Source organism: Camelus dromedarius, chromosome 3 (assembly GCF_036321535.1).
Source record: "Camelus dromedarius isolate mCamDro1 chromosome 3, mCamDro1.pat, whole genome shotgun sequence".
NCBI lineage: Eukaryota > Metazoa > Chordata > Mammalia > Artiodactyla > Camelidae > Camelus > Camelus dromedarius.
Window position 1 is genome coordinate 85,424,634 of NC_087438.1, and position 23,106 is coordinate 85,447,739.

General features: G+C 34.3%; 1 protein-coding gene across 9 annotated transcripts in view; it reads left to right on the forward strand.

Moving 5' to 3' along the window:
- The window catches only part of CSNK1G3 (casein kinase 1 gamma 3), a 97,189-nt gene that overhangs the window by 4,998 nt on the left and 69,085 nt on the right, over positions 1-23,106 (forward strand). The gene's annotated exons all lie outside the window — the stretch shown is intronic.

The following is a 23,106-nucleotide window of genomic DNA, read 5'->3' on the forward strand; positions in this document are numbered from 1 at the left end:
TTTCAAAGTCTGTGAGTCTGTTTCTGTTTTGTAAATAAGTTCATTTGTCTTTTTTTTAGATTCCACATATAAGTGATAGCATATGGTATTTGTCTTTCTCTTTCTGGCTTACTTCACTTAGAATGACATTCTCCAGGGCCATCCATGTTGCTGCAAATGGCATTGGTTTATCATTTTTTATGGCTGAGTAGTATTCCATTGTATAAATATACCACAGGTTCTTTATCCAGTATCTGTTGATGGACATTTAGGTTGTCTCCATATCTTGGCTATTGTAAATAGTGCTGCTGTGAACATTGGGGTGCAGGTGTCTTTATGAATTAAGGTTCCCTCTGGATGTATGCCCAGGAGTGGGATTGCTGGATCATATGGTAAGTTTTGAGGAATCTCCATACTGTTTTCCACAAGGGTTGCACCAAACTGCATTCCTACCAACAGCGCAGGAGGGTTCTCTTTTCTCCACACCCTCTCCAGCATTTATCATTCATGGACTTTTGAATGATGGCCACTCTAACTGGTGTGAGATGATACCTCATTGTAGTTTTGATTTGCATTTTTCTGATAATTAGCGATATTGAGTATTTTTTCATGGGTCTATTGGCCGTTTGTCTGTCTTCATTGCAGATTGCTTGTTTAGATCTTCTGCCCATTTTTGGATTTTTTTTTTTAAATTAAGTCATATGCGCTTTTTATATATTCTAGAAATCAAGCCCTTGTCCATCTCATCTTTTGCAGATTCTGATTTTTTTTCTTTATTGAAGTAATGTCAGACTTTTAGCTGTATTCAGATGTATTATGTGCATTTAGTTGCTTTTGTGTCAGACTACTTTCTTTAGCTCATAGCTACATTTGAAAAACAAGGGGGAAGAGAATTTCTCTGCCATTATGCTCTTTACCAAGATTGAGAAAATTCATACAAATGCCAAGATGTGATGCCTGGCATATAGTAGACAGTGCTGTAAATCTTGCATTTAGAAGTTGCTGGTTTAAGTGAGTTGTTAGACAGTTGATTGGTGCATAGAATAAACGAAGACTCTTTAGGATAGTCTATTATAGGAGAATCTCTGAACTCACCTCTCCTTAACCCACTCAAAAATTAAATTATACTCTTCATTCATTTACTACTTGATGCCCATGTCACATTAAATGGCAGTAGACTACCCTCTAGTTTGTTTTTGAACTTTTATTCCCACCAGTTACTGTATGCATACCAAGAATAACTTTTGTTTGTATACAGCGAATTGTTGAATGGTAGTTGTACTTGATGTTGGGATTATGTAGTTTAATGAAACATTATTCAGTAAACTATGAAGGTAAAAGGTATTTGTATGAGAATCAGTGGTTGGCTTGAAAATAAGTGAGTAGCTAAAATCAATTACAGTTGAAATAGATGTGGGTGAAATAACTTTAAATTATTAGGGGAAAAAACCCCTAAAAATCTAAAAAGATTCTGCAGTAGGATTGCTTTTAAATGTTTGTGAGGTTTCTTTCCATATTTAAGAAACAGGAAATCACAGGTGCTTTACTATGGGTGTGGCTTTTGCAAGAAAGATAAAATAAAAACTACAGTCCATAGACTCATGCTTGAGTGAAAGGCTTTGGCCTTGCATTAAAAGATTGTCTTGTGAATGTACAATTTTATATTTTAGATGCATTAAAATGTTTAAGGTACGTAGTTTTTAAAATGATTCCCCTTTTTAACTAACTTAACAGCTTTTCGTTAATAATCATATATTAAAGAGGATATCTACTTTTGAAATATCACCTAGTTCATACTCTCTCATAGAGATGTATTTAATAGCATCCTCTTTAAAAAAAAAAAAGAAATACTGGTATTACTGAACCTACAGGTGTTCATACTTGAGAGTGAATTGTTTAATTATCGTCACGTGATCAATACATTTTTCTCAGATATTTCCTGATATGATCCCTCATCTGATTTCATATGCTATGTTTCAGTTTTTATACAGCATCAGGGTTGAAGAGGAACCTTCTTATAGTTCCACCATCTCCTCAACCTGCGTGGGGACTGCTGGAATGAACTGATTGAGGAAATTGTCCCTTGGAAGAGGAAATACCACACTTGTGTTGTATACCAGGAGCATTTGAGCTTGGTGCAAACCATGCTGGTCTAACAGCTTATAGTACCTACCCACCTTTCTTGCCTGTCTCACACCAAGTGGAAAGGAGAGCTTATAGGTGTAGGAGAAGGAGGTCCTGGTTGGTGAAGGAAAGGTAGACGGGGTATACTATTTATCTTGGTGTCACCACATTACAACACCTGAAATGCAGTAGCTCTTGAAATGGAACACTGAAATACGCAGATAGGGCTAGTTTTTCAGAGCTTTGGTTAGCCTCTGTGCAACTTACTTATCTCTACTTTCCTCTGTGTGTTGGACTTGTCCTCAGACACGTACTGGCCAGGACATCCTTTGCGCAATCCTACCAGCATAATTCATGTTTTATTGACCAGAATTAGGTCACATACTCTTCCTAACCGGTTATGACAAGGGGAACAGGGTTATCATGGTTAGTTTCTGCCAATTAGGGTATATCCCCTGCATTTGGGGATGGGATCATATTTCCCTGAGTTACATGGTGGAGGGAGAATATTTTTTTAAATTATGGGAAGGAAGAATATGGAGGAAATGGATGTTAGAGAGGCAATCAGGTGTCTACCACAGCTGCTTATTTTGAGAATGAAAATAAGTAATGCATATAAATGCACTTTGAACTTTAAAAAGTTGTACAAATGTAACAGATGAAAGATTAGAAAGCTGCTTCTATGTTACTATCTTAAATATGCTAAGGTATGAATATTGTAGGAGCTGAAGACACTTAGTTTTCTTATTGACTAACTTTGAGTCAATAAAATCAGTTATCTAAGTTGTAAGATTGTATTTTTTTCATGGAACTCAAAGGTCTTTTAACTTTAAATTAAAAATTTGTGCCTATGAACTTACTTAAATTTTTTTTCTGAGTTGCTGCCCTCCTTCCTTGACAAAGAAAGCTTGCCCACCTCTTTGATCTCATCAGATTTCACACACTAGAGGAGAAAAAGTGTGTTGAGGAAATGGGAATTTGTCAGTCAGAGAAATGGTTTTTTTGAGTCAAGGAATCTCAGCAAAGTAGGAAGAAAGGGTTATCTTGAGTTCAGGAAAAAAAATTGTGAGGGAATGGGGAAGCAGGGGAGAATCACAGACTTAGACTTGAAGTGGCTCATAGTAATGGTGAGGGAAATTTTTAGTCATGCACCTCCTCCCCTAATTGCTAGCGTGGTGCTCTTTTAGACCAAAAGGTGGGAGGCCATTAAAAGATTTGTCTACTTTGCAGTTTTGTTCAGGACTATGGGCTAATTATGTAGAGTGGTCAGCCAACTGCCTTTAATACAGAGATTTGTCTTCTAGGGCTTTGGAAGATTGTAGCCAGAGTTGGGGTATGTCTGTATGTTTAAGTAAAACAAGCAAACAGACAAATCTTTTAATCTTCTCTCTAGCAGTCGGCAACATCACCACCAACACACACACTCAGTAACCTCAAATCTGGCCTGCTGAAATGAAAATACAGAAACAGAATGAGCGCTGAGAACAATTTATATGTTTTTATTTTGAATAAATTTGTTATCTCTAAGAATTTCCTTCGTTTTCAGTGTATGTAAAAGAAAAGTGTGTGTGTGTGTGTGTGTGTGTGTGTGTATGTATGAGATATATATGGAGATGCATGTGTGTATAAATACAGAATTATTGTGTAGACTTAGTTGTAATTCTTGTATTTGTGTCGCAGTTGTTGTAAATATACAGAGTAAATCCGTCCATCCCCTGGAAGGATATGTACGTTAATGACAGTTATTTATAAATAGATTTGGGATAATTTTTATTTTTAGACTTTTTATACTTCTCTGTGTTGTTTGGAGTGTCAGCTATGATTATGCATTATTTTTACAATCAGAAAAAAATAGTAAATTTTTTTTTGAGGGAAGAAAATAATATCTTGGAATAGGATGTTTTCTACCAACTTGGATTTTAACATATAATTCTACTTTCACTGTATGTTACCTTGAATAAAGTGTGCCTTGAATGCACTGATGCTTTGTAATAGTCTTTATTTTTAAAATGAACTTATTAAAATCATTTATCTTTAAATTTTAAGTTGAAACTGAGCATGTAATACCTTTTGATACAAGTATATTTTATACAAGTGGTGAACTTATGAATATTTTGTGATTATTAGTTATTTATTTTTTTAACTTGTTTGGTTTTGAGTTCAGGTAGCATACTTGGCAGAGGATCAGAATATGATATATTGGAGTCAGAGTTTCCTTTATTAAAAAAAGGAACTGAAAATGTATTTTCCCCCTTATTCCCTCTGTGTCATGCTTATTTTCTATTTCTGTGACATATTTTATATTCTAGCAATGAATACTTTCGTATTGTAGGCAAATATAGTAGGTAATGGTACAGGGAGAGAAGAGAGAAAATTCGTGGTATTCCAGTAGCCTTTGGTGTTCAGATACATGGCTATAAGGCCTTTTAATAAAATCCTAATTTGGTATGCAAAGATAGCCTAGTATTGTTTTTGAGGTGAAACTAGTAGGAATCAGTTGTTGACGACATTAAAAAAAAAACTGGTATTTGTAGATGCATATTTTATAAAACATTATTTTATTTTCTTTTATTTCAGAGATCTGAAAATAATTGAATCCCTCCTCCCTGAAAAAAGTGTGACTCTTAAAGATGTGGAATCTTGTAATGCCAATTTTTATTTTAACAAATGGTAGATTATTTACTGAGTTCTTTTTCTATCATATGAATGTCAAGGCATATTGTGGCTAATATTTCTTTATATAGTTGAGACTGAAAATATTTATAGTTATGATATCTAAGTGTAATCAGTTCTTTAAACTCATTCTCTTGAGTATTTTTGGGTAATCTGTTGAAAGTTGATAACTGGAATATGTGTTATGTGTGTATTATATTCTCTTAATCTAAATACTAATGAAGGTTGCTTTTTGAGGACTAACTGAAAAATAAAATCCTGAGCATTGGAAATGAGAATATCAAATAAGTTAAAGTAAGTTTTACTATATGTACTTTAAAAAAATCTTCCAGCTGAAAATTAGTAAGTTTTTTCCAGTAACAGAGTAAATGAGAGAAGACAATTGGGCAATTTTAAAGATAGTGCTTTCAGCCCTTGCTGTAGGGCTGGGAGTGCTAACCTTTACTAGTAGATACGAGAAAAGGGTTTGTGGCGAAGGCAGCCTGTACCGGTGGTTCACAGCCCGACTTCACGTGAACATTTTCTGGGGAGCTTAAAAAAATGACAGATATTGGGATTCTACCCGTGCTAATTTATATTTGAATCTGGGGATGGGGCCAGGGCATTGATCTATCTTAGGATTTCTATAGGTGATTCCAGTGTGCTTGAAGGTTGAAAATGGCTGATTTCTCCTTCTCTTTGTACATATCTCTTAACTCTTTTTGAAAAAAATGACTTCCTATTACTTTTCAAGTTCTTTTTTTAATCAGGAGTAAGAGTGTGAAGATGAGACAAGAAATGCATAGAAAATACATGCAAGAGGACCAGGTTAATGAAGTGACTTCTCTTCTTGTTTTCATACTCAGCATCCTTAGTGAGGCTACTATATGCATTGTTCATTAGCAGTTTTTGAAAAGTATAGCTCCAAAATTAGAGGCATTTTGAAGTTAGGAAAATTTGTTAAAGGGACATATATCAAGAATAATAAATTAAGGCACCGATTCAAATGCCCCTGGGAAGACTCAAGAAACTAAAGTGATTAAAAACAGTCAAACCTTTAAAGTTACTGTAAGAATTGTTGCTAATCAAAATTTGATTAGTTTTAGGTTATATCTATTATGTTTACAATATCACTGAGTTGTAGTTTTCAGGGAACATAAGGATGGAAGGGTCCTTAATGTTTCAGTATAACTGCACTTCTGTCACTTTACTCTCTTTTATACCATTGTTAGTGAGGAACTATCTCTGTTTTTCCCCTCAGTGGAAATAGTTTAGAACTTCAATTATAGTATATTGCGTATCTAGTATTTTTATATTGTACATAGTCAGTAAATGTATTCATAGAAATGCACTATGATAATAGGGTTTTATGGTTATTGTATCTTGTCACTTACGGCAAATCAGGATCCAAGGTGACTCATTGGCTGCTGCTTCCTAGGTCAGGAACATTCTTACCATTACAGCATTTTTCTTGTGACAAAATGAGAGCAAGACATTATATGATGAATTCAATATGTTAAATTCCACTCAATGAAAATTTTTTGCATGGTGGCGAAATTGGATTTGGCATTTCTTGTAAAGTTTCAAGGGTTAGATTTCTGTAAACAGCCTTGGTAGGAGAATTACTGGTAGAGAAATTTAAGAGTGGATAGAGTTTAGAGAACATATTATGTGTGAACCTATAGAAGACTTTTAGAATTATTTTGAATTTGCCAAAATAACACAATAAAAGAAGCACATGATGAAGAGGTTACCAGTTACATTTTGCACATATAATTAGTAATGAAATAATGGGTACTATTCTACAGGACCGTGATTCCTTAAATAATTCTGACATCCAAAATGCTCTGGAAACCAGAATTTTTTTCTTCTATGTTTGGCACAAATTGATTTTCTTCACAGAACCAGTTGTTAACTCTCTGTTTTTATTTCATGTATTTGTAGGTTTCACTGCAGAAGTAGTAAATGTTTAATTAAGTGTTGTGTCCCAGACTTCTTTGTGCCATTCCAGCTTTCTCTAGGGGTGTTACAAAATGCATGGTGTTTACACAGTGTCACCTGTCAAAAATGCTCTGAAATTCTGAACTCCGAAACATGTTTAGGTACAAAAAGTTTGGAAAAGAAAATGTGGAACTGCATTAATTTGCTTCTACCGTTTATTTCTTTTTTACAAATTTTGTTTATTTAATTAAATAAAGTTTTTATTTGTTTTGGGGAAGGTAGTTAGGTTTGTTTGTTTGTTTGTTTTTAATGAAGGTACAGGAGATTGAACCCAGGACCCCATGCATGCACTGCCACTGAGCTATACCCACTCTCTCATTTGTTTCTTGATAGAAACTACTCGGCATCTTACTCCTTTGAGATCAAGTTTGAGTAAGATGCTGGTAAATTTCTTTTGCTTATTACTCTTGTAAATGTGTGTGTACCAAGAGGCACTTTATTTTAATCTGTGTTTATTTCTTTACCAGTTGTTGAAAGTTTTTCTGTTTTTTTGACAGTAAGTTATTAACCCTGGTCTTATGGGGCCCTCGCTGTGGTCCCAGAAGCATTGTGTAATTAGGATGCTTGAGATGGAAAATGTTTCAGGTAACTTTGGCATTGCTGAGTATTCATCATACTCCCTTTAGTCCTTGGGGTTATATAATTTTACCTCTGTACATGGTAACTTCACGCCAGAGCACCTGCAGGCAGCTCTCTTTTTACATATCTTGGCTTCCTTTTTCATAACAGAAAGAAGAAGGGGTGTGGTTGCAGTGCCTCTGTTTTAGTTTCCTTAAACTTCCTTAATTTGTTTTTAAGAGGTCACTGCAAAAATTTTTCTACCTACTCTGGCTTCTTTTTTTCCCCCATCCTGTCTGATTTCCCCGCCCCACCTCTTTTTTTTTTTTTTTATTACTTCCCTGTGGGCCCCCTGTCCCCTTAAAAATAATATTCCTCAGCAACAGAAGCTCATACTTAAGGTATCTTATATCAGAAAAATGTCCTACGTGCTGGAAAGGTGACAGAAGTAATCTGTATATCCTGGTATTTCCCTAAAGAGGACCTTTCTGTAGGGGAGGGATTATTGTACTGCCTGTGCAGGAATAGTTTGTGTGTATATGGTCTTTGCTTTCTTTCCATCCTTAAATACTGAAGGGTGATGGGGTGGTGAGCACTGTGGGTCATGTGTTTTTGTGTTTACTAAGGTACCAGGCACTTTAAGGTACAGATCCTAATGGAAGATTTTGACCTTATGTGGTTAGGTTATGTGCACTTGCTGTGTGCTCTGAAAGCACTGTAATTTTCTTGTAGGACATATTATACCTTGTTTTATTGTTTGTTTAAACTATGTGATGTCAAGGATTGTGACAGTCTTATTTGCCATTTGTGTTTCCTGTGTTTGGTATATAATAGGCCTCTAATGATTACTTCGTTGCTGAATGAATAGATTAATCATTTCATCTTTTTTATTAGGGAGAATTTTAACATGGAAGAACCTTGATTAAATGCCTCCTGAGGCACCGTGCCCATCCCAAACCAATTCAGTTAGCATCATCACACTAGTGTGAGCCAAATTTCAAATAAACTTGGGCCTAATTTAAATAAAATAATAAACACAAGCATCTGACAGTATTCAGGCTTAAAAGTAGAGAAGTATATTGTAGAAAGATTTTTTTAATGGCAGAAATGGAAATTAAATGCATTTATGGGCTAGCCAGAACATTTAAAGGAAATACTACATTTTTTGAGCATTTCAGTTAATTACGATTTTGTTGTAAGATTTTTTTTAGATAAGATTTTTCTCTATTTTCTATTTTTTCACACAGCAAAATTCACCCCCCCAAATCAATATACAAAACAGTTTCATCTCCTTAAAATATTCCCTCATGCTGCCCTTTGTAGCTAACCCCTTCTCCCACTCCCAGTCCCTAGCAATCACTGCTCTGTTCTCTGTTCCTATAATTTTGCCAAATACTGTCTAAATTGAATCATGTGGTATATAGCCTTTTGAATCTATCTTCTTCCACTTTGCAGAATGTATTTGAGATTCATCCATGTTGTAGTGTGTATCAGTAGTTTTCTTTTCACTGCTGAACAAAATTCTGTTACGTGAATGTACTTCAGCATGTTTTTCCATTCACCAGTTGAAGCACTTGTTGCTAGTTTTTGTCATTATTAATAAAGCTGCCACAAACCCTTGTATGCAGTGTTTTTTGTGTTTTGGGTTTGTTTTGGGTTTTTTTTTTTGATGAATCTAAGTTTTCATTTCTCTTGGATAATTTTCTAGAGGGAATTGTGAGGTTGTATGGCAAGTGTATGTTTAACTTAATAGGAAACTGTCAAGTTTTTCCAAAGCAGCTCTACCATTTTGCGGTTCCACCAGTAATATAGAAGAATTCCATTAATAAGCAGTTCATAAATTTTAAATCAGCTATATTGAATTAATTTTTAGTAATTTGTTAGTTGGATTGCACATCAAAATATCTTGACAATAACATTAATTCCGAACATAATATTTTTATTGCTGTGGATCTGTCAGACAAAGATTGTGATTTAGGGGAGCCTTGCTTTTCAGTGAATGCAGTCTTCAATATGCTTTGAAACTATTCTTTCTTGCTAAGGTAATGCATTCCTGATCTCTAAGAAAAGCTGCTCATATTGGGGATAAAGATGCCTTTGAATCAATTCTGTGTCTCTGTCTTTAGGCTCCAGACTTACTTTGGGGAAGGATTCTTTTGGTTTGAATTGAGCAGAAGGAAATCCTTCCTCTGGAGAAGTGGTTGTACTTTCAGTTTGTTTCTGTCACCTGTTGCATGTTTCATTCTACAGTTTTGTAGAAGTCAACTTGGTTACTTATGATTTACTATCAGGTACACTCTTAAGTCCTTTCTGTGACAAGAGTTGACATTGTTAGCTTCATAACTGAAATGTGCAAGTGTTAATACCTTTGAATGGCTGTTTTAAATCTGTGGCCTCTGCCTACACTAGACTATTGTTTGTAATCATATATTTTTATAAATTAGGAAATAAGCACTGTAGTTTAAGAAGAAAGAATATAATTTTGTCATGAGAACCATGCATGAAACAGCTATTGACTTTCCTGAAGTACTTTCTCATTTATCTGGTATTATTAGGGAATGACCTGTTAGATAATTAGAAGATTGAATTTATACTAAAATACTTACATTTCTTAAAATGATGAGCTTTACGTGGTAGGACTGTTTCCTCAGTGTTCTCTAAACATTCAGATGTTTCCTTGTCGATTCAGGGCTCTCATTCTGGACATCAGTTATAAACTGTGCTGTTATGCACAGATGTCCATGAATTTATTGAGGTGTATTAGATCGTTTTCTTCCTGTTCTCTGTCATATTTTTACTTGTCCTCTCAAATTTTCCATTTAAGTTTGATTTCTAGTATACACTTATTAGAATTAATTAAAACTAAAGTGGAGTTTAGGGGCTCTTATTGTTTAATGAGCAGAATATACATTTTGTGACCTCCTTTAGTGAATGTTTTTCTTCTGGTTCATAGCTGTGTTTTGCAGAGTTGAAGTTACAGTATAAATGACCTTTGATTTGTGAGGTGTTATTCCACTTGCTTGTAGTTATCTCTGAGAGCTATAAATTGCCTGCCTGCCCATGCCTTTTCCTTTCCTCCTTTATTTGGAAAAGAGATGATTGTATAAACTAATATTTCTAAATTTCTGAGAGGTCATTTGTTCATTCATTCATTTACTTATTTATTCAACAAACTTTTAACCAATGTCTGCTGTGTGCTAAGTATTATAATAGATAATGGGGAGACATAGTCAAATAAATTATGATCTCTGCCCTTGAGGGCAGATTAAAAAATGGGCTATCTTAAAATTAAAGAGTAAAAGCATTGTCCCTTGTCTTTCTTGTAAATTGGTTGTGAGATGTAGAGATTTGATCAGATTCACTTTCAATTTTTTTCTCCCATCAGGACTTTTTTTTTGGTGACATTAGTGGGAATTGATGATCCTTGCCTAGTTCCATTAATTCATCAGGAGTTGCATAATGTGATATTTGAATTCTGTCATTTCTTACTTATTAGACTGGAATACGTTTGAAGAGAAAAATTCCTCTCATCAGTTAGCATTGATCCTCATTATTCCCAGTTTCCATATTTGAAAATTTGTCTGCTTGCTAAAATTTATTTGTAACCCCCAAATCAATATCCCTGGTGCTTTGCTGTTCTTTAGTGGACATGCACTTATGTAGAGTGGCAGAAACTTTGAGTCACCCATGGAGAATGTTCCCAGCTAAAGTCGAGCTAGGTGCTCTGTCTTCTTGTTTTGCTTTTTAAGGCCTATTAGTGCTTTTGGGGTGATTTTAACAAGTGTAGTGCTGAAGTGCTGTCTGGTGTTCCTAAACTCATAAAGGCTGTGACATGCCTTATGAAGAAAATACGTTCGATGAGCTTAGTTCAGGCTTGAGTTAAAGTGCTGTTAGCTGTGAGTTCAGTGTTAATGACCCAACAGTATACAGTTGATCCTTGAACAACAACCCACCATCTGGGTTTACTTACACTAGGATTTTTTTCAGTATTAGTACTATAGTACTATGCAATCTGCAGTTGGTTGAATCTGTAGATGTGGAACCACGGATTGGATGAGGGAGGGATCATGTATATGGTAGACCACCCTGAGTTATATGTGAATTTTCAACTGCCAGAAGGCTAGGCACCTGAATCCCTGCATTGTTCAAGGATCAATTGTATATTAAATGAAGTGTCTCTAAAGAGGAACACATAAAACAAGGATATGTACTGATAGTTGATAAAAATGTTGTGACTGGAGGATTGTGGGGACCTAACCCTGTATTTTCCCTAGGAGCAATGATTCAGTGTTTGCAGCAACTTTGTAGAACATAACTACTGTGAATTAACTGTTTTTGGTTTTGCTAAGGTACAGAAGAATTTATGTACCATTTTTAATTGATGAAAAAATATTCTACAGAAAGTTGAAAGTCATGGAAGTAGAGAGTCATTAAGAGGCTTGATGAGATCTTTTCTAGGGTAGTTCATTGCTTCCTGGTTCATTTCTGTACCTGGTATAGGGTATATAAATACTCAGTAAATATTTGTTCAATCAGAGTAAGTGCCCCCAAAGGGAACGTGATTTTCCTTGATGGCTTGGAGTTTAAATTTATTATCATTCCCGTGATAGGAATTTGCAATCAAGTTTGTGCTTATAGATAGATGACCTGCTCACAGAGATTGATATTGGGAGTATTTGAGTAATATAAATTTAGTATGTCTACTTGATTTTTGATTTCCATCATGCAGGAGATGAGGGTGATCTATGCTTCTTTGGATGTAAGTATAATAAATGCTTGGGGGTAAGTGTTTTTAAATTAAACATTCCCTCCTCTTCTAACTATTAAGACTCATTAGCTATGATAAGGGATATTACCAATGGGAATCCTGTGAAACTGACAAGAGGAGGCACAAAAAGACTATGAGAAACTATGAAGCAGTCATATCCTAGTTACTAGAGAACAGTCAGAGCTGGATAATTAGAAAATTTACTAAATTAGACTTTCAGTAATATTTATGTATATTAAGGAAGTTTAGATTTTAATAAAATTTTCTATTTAAAATTGACTTAGTTATGACTGATTTTAATATAATATGTTTTGCCTCTCCTATGCATTTTGTACGATTTAGAAATATTTTGACCACAACTCATTGAAATATATTTACCACGACTTACAGAAATATATTTTACATTGTGACCCAGTGATACATATATATTCATATAAAGAACCAAAACAAAGTCTCTTTAAAGAGAACTATTCTTACTTCATTTATGCACTCCGTTTTCTTTTCTTTTTGATACTATTTTTTTTAAAAAAAACTGCTTGAGAGCCGCTAGGTTGGTTTAATGACCCAATAGGGTCATGATCCACAGTTTGGAGAACACTGCTCTCTAATAGAACTGGTGATGATTTTTAAAGGCCAGAACTTTCTGGTCTTAATAGGAATATACAAGGGATATCACTGAAATCAGGTTTCAAAAATGTAAAGTGTTGTAGCTGATAGTTACTAAACATTTCTGAGACAAAATAAGTTTACCTGGTATGTAATCAGAGAAATTGATCTCGATTTTTGACATTATAGTTAATTTAGCTTTTAAAAATAAGTGTTTAGTCTTTTCTTAGACAACCACAATTGAGCTCATGCCAGAAACCAGTAACTGGGACACTTACAGCTAACAGAAGCATGTGATGTAACGGCTAGCCATCACATCACAAATGTCCTCACTCATTTAAATTTTGGAGAAGCTTGGAGACATGTATTGTAATGGAATTTTTATAGAGACTGACTAAGGCATTTGAAACACTGAATGGCTTATTTCGTATACTAAGTATGGACTTTTTCATTCAGGATAACAAAGCAGTGAGAAATCAATGCTGTGATAAGTAACTTGTGAAAAAAATTAATTTTAAAGTTTCCATTCCTTGTGATTTTGTATTTGCAAAGAGCTTTGAATAACATGCTGAATGTGAATTGATACCTATAGAAACTTTTAATACTTAATATCACAGGTACATGGAGCAATTTGGTATTGATTGCAACAATATTCTCAAAGGCTAAGTAGAGTACTAATTATTTTTAAAAATTTGTAAGTGTTTATTAATGTTTACTTGAAAACTTTAGCTAGCTCTGGGGTTTTTTTATGAGGTAGAATATACTATACTAATATGTTCTCAGACTACTTTGTTTTATCTAGTTGCAACTTAAAGAAGGTCAGTTGGCTCTGTAATGTCTTAAATTATTAGGCCATGCAGATTAGAGAATCTGATTTTCTGTTTTCTGTTTTGAAGATTCATCAGTGATCATCAGATTAGAAGTATGCCTGTGGCCTACATTTCTACTCATATAATCAGATTATGTCTAATGTTTTCCGTATTTAGCAGCTCATTTTTATCTATATTAGTGGATGTTACTCCATCAAAATTGTAGTTGTTTATGAAAGCAAAGCAATTGATTATTCACTTATTCCCTAGGATAATTTGAAAATGCATCCTTTTGATAAATTTCATCTTTTTAATATAGATATTTAAGTAAGTCAGTGTGCTAAGCATTATGATATAATCAAACATAATTTGTAAACTTTTTGTTTTACCATTTGTGCACATTCATGTAGATTTATGCACATTAAATGCATATCCATTCATTTTGGTTGTACAAGGTTTAAAGTTTAGTTAAAGTAGTTAAAGTGGTAGTATCTCCTATAAAAAATTAAAATATCCTTAAGCCATATAAATCACTATTTTATGTGTTAAAAGAAATTGTAAGTCAGTCATATTTCTGTGAAACTGCCTTCTCTCAGTAGTTTTTATTTCTATGATTGCCTACTTTTTAAGTTTTCAAGCTGTATTTTTCCATTCTCCTCCTTGCAATTTTTTAATGTAAACTTCTGAGAGAAAATTTCAGTTATTACTATTGACTGCATCTGTAGGTGTAATACAATACTAGGATTACTTGTGGGTTTTTTAGCAACTGGTGTAATTTTAATGGATACTGTGACTCTTGGATCTACTCATATTTCTTTTTGTTTGTCTACTAGAATGCAGAAAAATTAATTTTTGTTAAGTATTACACTTAATAATATTTCATTGAATATACCATGTTTGGCTATTTGGGGGTCTTTTGTGATTCTATTTGAATTTTAGCAGTGTTTTTCTATTTCTGTGAAAAAAGCCATCAGAATTTTGATAAGGATTGCATTGAATCTGTAGGTCATTTCTGGTAGTATAGATACTTTAATGATATTAATTCTTCCAATCCAAGAACATGGGATATCTTTTGATTCATTTGTGCTTTTCTTAAATGTCTTGAAGTTCTCTATGTACAGGTCTTACACCTCCTTGGTTAAATTTATTCCTAAGTATTTTTTCTTTTGTATACTGTTGTAAGTGGGATTGCTTTCATGAGTTCTCTTTCAGCGAATTCACTGTTAGCATATGAAAATACAAGTGAATTTTGTGTGTTGATTGTGTAGCCTACAATTTTACTAAATTTGTTTATTATGTCTAATAGTATTTTGATAAGAGTCTTTGGAAACACAGCATACCAAAACTTATGGGATGCAGCAAAAGCAGTTCTAAGAGGGATATTTATAGCAGTATAAGCCCACATTAAGGAAAAAAGAAAGATCTCAAATAAACAAACCTAACTTACACTCCCAGAAACAAGAAAAAGAAGACCAAACTAAGCCAGAAGTTAGAAGAAGGAGTGAAATAACAACGATCAGAAAAAAATAAATAGAGACTAGAAAAACAATAGAAAAGATGAATGAAACTAAGAGCTGTTTTTTTAAAAGATAAAATTGACAAATTCTTAGCTAGACTAAGAAAGAAACTAAGAAAGAAACGAGACTCAAAATCAGAAATAAAAGACGAACTGTTACAGCTGATATCACAGAAACATGAAGGATTCTAAGAGCCTACTTTTAAGTAGTTATATGCCAACAAATTGGATAATCTGAGAGAAACAGATAAACTCCTAGAAACATACAACCTACCAGGACTCAATCAGGAAGAAACAGAAAATCTGAATAGACCTGTAACTACTAAGGAGATTGAAACAGTAATACAAAAAAAAATCTTCCAAAAACAAAAGCCAAGGACTAGGATGCTTTACTAGTGAATTTTACCAAACATTTAAAGAAGAAACATTCATTTTTCTCAAAGTCTTCAAAAAATTGAAGAGGAGAGAACACTCCCAAACTTACTTCTTGAGGCCAGCATTACCCTGATACCATAGCCAGATTAGAAGAAAAGAATATTGCAGGCCAATATTCCTGATGACTGTAGATGCAGAAATTCTCAACAAAGTATAAACAAAGTGAATTTAACAGACCATTTATATGAAAACAAATATATGTATGTATATGCATGACTGGGACATTGTGCTGTACACCAGAGACTGGCACATTGTAATTGACTATACTTTGATAATAATAATAAAAAAAAACCCAGAACATTTAAATCCAATTGGATTTATCCCTGGGATGCAAGGATGGTTCAACATACACAAATCTATAAATGTGATACACTGAATCAAAACAAAGGATAAAAATTGTATGATTATCTTAATAGGTACATAAAAAGCATTTGACAGAATTCAATATCTTTTCATGATAAAACTCTCAACAAATTAGTTATAGAAGAAATGTATCTCAACATAATAAAGGCCACATGTGACAAACCTACAGCTAAAATCATACTTAATGGTGAAAGCTTGAAAGCTTTTCCTCTAAGATCATGAACAAGACAAAGATTCTCCCTCTCACCACTTCTGTTCACCATGATACTGGGAGTCCTAGTGAGTGCAATTAGGCAAGAGAAAGAAATAAGATACCCAAATTGGATAGGAAAAAGTAAAATTGTCTTTGTTTGCAGATGCATTATCTTTTAATTGTCTACCAAGGGATGAGATTTTAGATCACACACTCCCTCTTCCCCTTCTGTCTTTAAATGTTTGGATAATTATTATGTTTGCTTCATCTACTGCTTACCTTTGACACTTTGTGTTCTTACATCTCTTTTTTTTTTTTTCATTCTAGCAAATTTTACTGTATCTGTTTACTCTGTACTTTGTAAGGTGCAGATGTTCATATCCCTATCCTTCCCTGTACTTCTGCTCTCCCTTAACAGCTGAGCATCTGTCAGTTGTAGTGTTATTTTAACACTGTTTAGGTAGAGATAATTTATATTCTCTTCTGTAACATTTATCTTGTTTGGGGGGGTAAGATTAATTCTAAAAGCTGAAAATAAATCAACCATGCTTACGCTTTTAGGACTTGTAGTAGAACCAAGTAGTAGTGTACCAGGGTTACTTTTCTTTCTTGATGAGCATTCTGGCCCTTTTGGCTCTAGTTCAGGAAAAATTTATTTTTCTTAATTTCCTCTGTCTTTCTTATTAATTTCTGTTATTAGTTGGAAGTTGGAGTTATTAAATTGCTTCTCTTGTCTCTTTTTCTTTATTTTTTGTTTCTTTGTATTTTTTGTTTTACAAAATAGGATTATTCCCTCACTTTATTTCATATAATGTAGCATTATTTTCTTATTCTGTGTATATATTATTGTCCTTCTCAAAAGCCTCTGAGGATCTAACTTTTTTTTAAGTTTTCTTCTGTTTTTGGAATGATCTCCTTCTCCAAATTTTTTAAAATTTGCTTTTCGGGGGGGCATTTTTCTTTCATACTGTTACCTTTCTTCATATATCTAGTGATTCTTGGTTGTCAATTCATTTGTGAAGGAGGATTAGGTTAATATTTCTGTGTAAATGGTTTGGCTTTTCTTTGCTATTCTTTTTTCTTTGCTGTCTTTTTCTTTATCAATTTCTTGGAACCCTTTGTACACAGATGGGACTTACTGACCAGCATGTTTCATAGCGTGTGCACTCAGGGAACTAGTCTTTAAGTAAGGAGTTCTTTAATATACCAGATGGGGACGGGTTTTATTTTGTGATGGGCAGCGATCCGTGACTGCCCCCCCCCCCCCAATTTCTTTGGAACTTCCTTTGGTTTCTTTAGAGACTTACTTTTATTTTGTTTTGTCCTTTTACATAGGAGATAGTAACAACAGTAGCCTGTATGTCTGTCTGTTCCTTACTCTGCTGTGGTCTTCTCCAGCACTTAGTTTGGGCATTAGTTTCCTGCATTGCTTCATCTGTCAATATATGCTTCTTTTCTTCCTATCTTCCAAAAGTTTATTAGTATTTCTTGTCTCCCTTTAAGCCTCTTTATTGATATGGACATACAAAGTTATAGTTGTTGACTCTTAAAAAAATCTAATATCACCACAGAAGGGTGTATTATAGTAAGTAAACACATTGCAGTTTTATAGGATAATATTTCCTCTGCTGTTGTGTATTGTCTTTCTGTTCATAAATGTCTTGGAGCCCTGTGTACATGCATGGGGCTAGTTGACTGGTGAGTACATCCTCCCCACCCTCGATGTTGGTTTAAATTAGGATCTCGCAACATTGAGGTATTGCAGAGACTTACAGTATAGGCTGGCAAGAAGGGACAGACCGATGCTGCAGATCCAGATGCTAGTTAAGTGGTGTAATTTCTCTAAAATTTAGTTTCCTTATTGGTGAAAATAGGGATTGTAATAGTACCTTACCATTGTGAGAGTTGAGGCGTTAATCTATTTAAAGTACTTATAGTAAGTGCTCAGCAAATGGCAGAGAGATTTTTATGCAAAAGTCAAGGTTTCTGATTTTTTTCTTGAAAATTGGACATCTAGTGTTCCTGAGGGGCAGCATTTGTTTACAGCTAGGTAGTAGCTGCCTCTTCTAAATGGGTTATTTGCCTTCCAGTTTGCCATGGCCCCTAGTACTTTTTATTGCCTTATTCTCTGTTTGAGTCATTCTGTTACCTGCCTCTCCTCTTTGGGCATTTGGATTTGTGATTCCTTGTCTGCTGGTATTAGCTGTAGCTAAAATAATATCTGCAGTTTTCAGAACTGATTTTGGTTTGGTGTTAGGATGAGTCAGTACCGAAGGCACAAACACATAGTATTAGAGGAGTAATTCAGGCAACAAAATGCGATCTCACACAGGAAATTCTTGGGAATACTTGTAGCACACTGGAGAGGTTCAGTGATGTGTCTCAGGTAAATGAAAAGACTGATGTTAAGGATTCTGGTGATATGTGACTGGGGCAACTTTAAATAGGAATTATACAACTGAAACCTAGAAATGTTTAGGTAAGGCAGAAAGAACTCATTTGTTAATCTGTAATATCTATTGACTGTCTTAGGTGCCTGGTAGTGTGTTAGGTTGAGAGATCACAAAGTTACATATAATGAGTCCTTGTCATCAAATGTAGCAGTCAATTGTAATACTGTATGTAATACAGGCATATCCTTAGAAATCTCCTAGTCTAATACTCCTATTTGATAATTACTAAAACAAGCTTAGACAGATTAAGCCTTGCCTAAGGCTTCACAACTAGTTGAGACTCCTAAGATTTCTTTTTTTCTAATCCTGTGCTCTTTCTAGTACATAGATAGACAGGCAGCATCGAGGAGATCCAGAAGCAGATAGCAAGACCTGGACCCATGGCCTGGGGGAACTGGTGGATTTGAGCAGGGTACAAAGATTGGGACATAGGTATGAGTATGTTATGTTGCCTCATATAAGACTTATTCTTAAAAGTTTGGAGCTAGAAACTCTTCTTAGGGACATTGAGAATTAAGTGGCCATGTCTGAGAATTCCATGTAGGAATGGTAAGCAGCTTCTAGAAACTGTAGGCACCCTGTAGGACCTGAGGGTGGCCTCTGTCTGAGAGCCAGCAAAAAGCTGAGGCCCTTAGTTATACACTACAAGGATATGAATTCTGCCCACAATTTAAGGGAGCTTAGAAGAAGATTCTTTCCCACTTTAGCCTCCAGATGAAGTATGTGAAACACTGAGCAAATGAGTCAGCTGATCTATGGAATGTGTGTTGCTATAAGCTGTTAAGTTTTTGCTAATTTGTTACACAGCAGTGGAAAACTAATACTTTTGGTCATGTCCATTATATTCTTTAGTATGGTGTCATTATTTAATAAATACAATACTTTGCCATCTAATTTGAAGTACATAATGCACACTCCACTGTGCCTTAAAAGCATGACAGTTTGTGATGCTCTGGAAAGCATTGTGAAATGATAAGAGTGCCATATATGGTCTCTCTTCTCTTGTAGCATGAAGCAGCCATAACAGTGTATAAACGAGTTAGCAGGGATTCATTCTTACAGAAATTTATTTATGAACACTGAAATTGGAATTTCATATGATTTTTATGTGTCACAAAATATTTTATTTTTTTCCCCAGCTATGTGAAAATGTAGAGACCATTCTTAGTTTGCAGACTGTACATAATAGGCAGCAGACTGGATTTAGCTTACAGACTGGAGTTTGCTGACCGTGGCTGTCGGCAAACTTGTCCATTCTAATACTGTTTGATACGTGCTACAATAGGGAAGTACTTAGACGACTGTTGAGATCTTTAATATTTTAATCACAGAACTAATATGTTAAAATATTTTTTAAAAAAACTTAAAGAACCTAGTATGACAAATTTATGAACAGTTTCCTGAATGTATTGAACAGGATGGAGTAAAATAAGAAACAGCTTCATTTCTCACTAACTACTACTTTCTATACTTTGATTATTCTTTTTCCCCCACTCATAGGTGGTGCTCTGGTCAGTTTCCATTGTTTCTTGCCACATATTTATAGGAATAAATTCAGTTTTAGCAAGACTTATTTTCAGATATTAAAAATACCTGTTTCATTTTCAAGGTTCAATTTTTAGCTAATTCATTACTTTTTCCTGCCTGTGCCTTCCCACCTCCCAGCTTCAGGCGTGGCCCTTGGCTCTGGAACTTGAGGAAGGAATTTGGGGCTGTGTCTTAACTCTTCCTGCCTCCCCAACCATTCGTTTTGCTGGCCCTAGATGCTCTAGGGTTCATGTTGGGTGGAGGGATATGAAAGAAAAAGGGCAAAATTTTCCAGTGTATGATATGCTTTCAAATGCTTTTACTTTTGTAAAATTTGAATTCTTCAGAGGTTTTACATTGACCTTTTCTGTAAAATTAGCAGACCTATAAATATTGCTATACTTAAATATATGCATGCACAGGAATTAAAAAAAGGTCCAGAGCATATACACCAAACCGGAAGTAATGTTTACCTCTGAGCAGAGCAAGTGGGATGATGGATAAGGGGTATGGGCATCCCCAGAGTATTTTTACTTTATCTGTGTTATTTGAATTCTTGTAACATATAGTTAATAGAATGTGTTTTGGATAGTTAGTAAACAAAAAACTATATATTGAAAATAACAGGAAAAATTGCAAAAGGGAAATTACTTCCTTCCCAACAGAAAAAGTATAGAAGGGCCTTAAAAAAAAGCCTTCTAAAATACTATGTTCATTAACTTTAAAATAAGTAGTGTATTCAGATAAATTTTGTGATATAGTAGGAAAAAATATGCACTTTGAGATATAGCATTAATTTTTTGATGTGTGTTATTTCTGAAAATCATGTTTTGAAGTATCATTTACATATAAGATAGATTTTAAGTGTAGTTTGATGAACTTAGACAGAAGTACACACCAGTGTAATCCCCTTCCAATCAAAATGTAGAATATTTCCTTCCCCTAGAAAGTTCTGTCATGCCACTTTTCAAACTTCCCATCACCCTAGGTAACAACTGATCTGATTTCTGTCACCATAGCTTATTTTTGCTGATTCTAGAACTTCATATAACAAGAATGATACAGTATGAACTCCTTTGTGCCTTATCTCAGTCTAATATATGAGAGATTCATCCATATTGTTACATGTATCAGCAGTTCTTTTCTTTTTATTTACTGCATGGTGTTCCATTGGATGGACATACCAATTTGTATATCTGTTCCTCTGTTCCTTCCTAGACATTAGGATTGTTTCCATCTTTTTTGCTATTACAGATAAGGCTGCTGTAAATACTAGTGTACAAGCCTTTCTCTAAACATATGTTTTTATTCCTCTTGAGTAAATACCTAAGAGTGGTATTGTTAGGTCATAGGATAGGTGTATATTTTATTTAAAATAAACTATAGAACTTTTCCCCAAAGTTGTACTTTTTTATACTCCCACCAGCAATTGAGAGTTCTAAATGTTCCTCATTCTTGCCTGGGCTTTGTTTATTAGGAGGTTTTTGATAACTGATTCAGTATCTTCACTTGTTATTGTTCTGTTGAGATTTTTTATTTTTTATTTTTTTAATGATCCTCACAGATTCCCTCAATGATCCCAATGAGGTGAGACCTGGGTAGGCCTCCCAGGAACCATCCTGCTATGCTAGGGGAGCTGGATGTCCACCTTGGACTCTTGTTTTCCCACCAAGAAACCACAGCCTTGGGGGCCCTGTAGGTGTAGTGCTGTGCCAGCCTTGGGGGAGGGACACTGTGGTTAGAGTGTAGCTGCTCCTCTTATCTTTCTAATGTGGTCCTTCTCTATCTCTATTGTCCAAGGGGGTGCTTTAGCCTCACCCTTGGGTTCTGGGATTTTTTTCTAGTGGTTCCAGTCTGTGGATAGTTGCTAGTTGGTCTTCTTGTGAGGGGGACTGAAGTTGAGAATGATCTACACTGCCATCTTGATGACATCACCCTATAAAGTTTTCTGCAGAATACACTCATGATGTCTCTGAATAACAACAGTTTTGCCCTTTCCTCTTCAATTTTTATGTTTTTTGCATCTTTTCTTTCCTTATTGTACAGACTAGTTCTTCCATACGGTGTCTAGTAGAAGACCTGAGAGCAAACATTCTTCTGTTTTTTTCCCAGTCTTGGTGGAGTAGAGTTTATTGTTTTACTATTAAGTATGATATTAGCTGTAGCTTTTTTTTTTTTTTTTTTTGTAGATTCCTTTTATTAGGTTGAAAAAGTTCGATTCTCTTTCTGGATTACCGAAAGGTTTTAATTATTAATGGGTTGAATTTTGTCAAATGCATTTTCTTGTCTGTTGAGATTTTTTTTGCTGTTAATTTGCTGAATTTATTTAAATATTAAATCTTACTTTCTAGTATTAAACTCTGTTTGATTATTATTTATTAAACTTTTTAATTTATTTGCTTATATTTTGTGAATAATTTTTATATCTATGGCTATGAGAAATACTGGTCTAATTTCCTTTGCTTCAACTGTTTTACTCAGGCTTTTGTATCAGGGTTCTGCTGATCTTACAAAGTAAATTGACAAGTATTCCTTATTCTTGTGTTTCTGAAAGAGTTTTTGTAAGAATAGTATAGTTTTCAAAAAAATCAGTTTTTGGCTTTATTTTCTGTGTTGTTTATTTTCTATTTTATTGACTTTGCTCCCTGGATAATTTATTTGGATCTTCTTTCAGGTTCATTGACACCTTTTGCTCTATTCAATCCATTTTTAAATGGATCCAATGAAGTTTTTCATTTTAGATATGATTCTTTTTATCCTAGGATATCTGGGGTTCTTTTTTGTTTGTTTCTTTGATATTTATCTGCCAAGAATTCCTGTATTTTCACTCAGTAAGACTATATTTTTGTAAAAGTCTATGGAATATTAACAATAACTCTATTAAAATATTTCCTCAAGTTATGTCTAATTTGCTCTTTTTTAACTTTTTAAGGAGAAAAACTGGATCATTGGTTAAAAACTTCTTTTCTAACTTAGGCATTTAAAGCTTTCAGTTTTCTTATAAGCATTGCTTTAGTTGCAACCCACAAAATTTGGTATATTTTCTTATTATTCTGGGAAAATTTTTTTGTTTCCCATCTGATCTATTATTCAACTCATGAATTGTTTAAAAGTATGTTTAA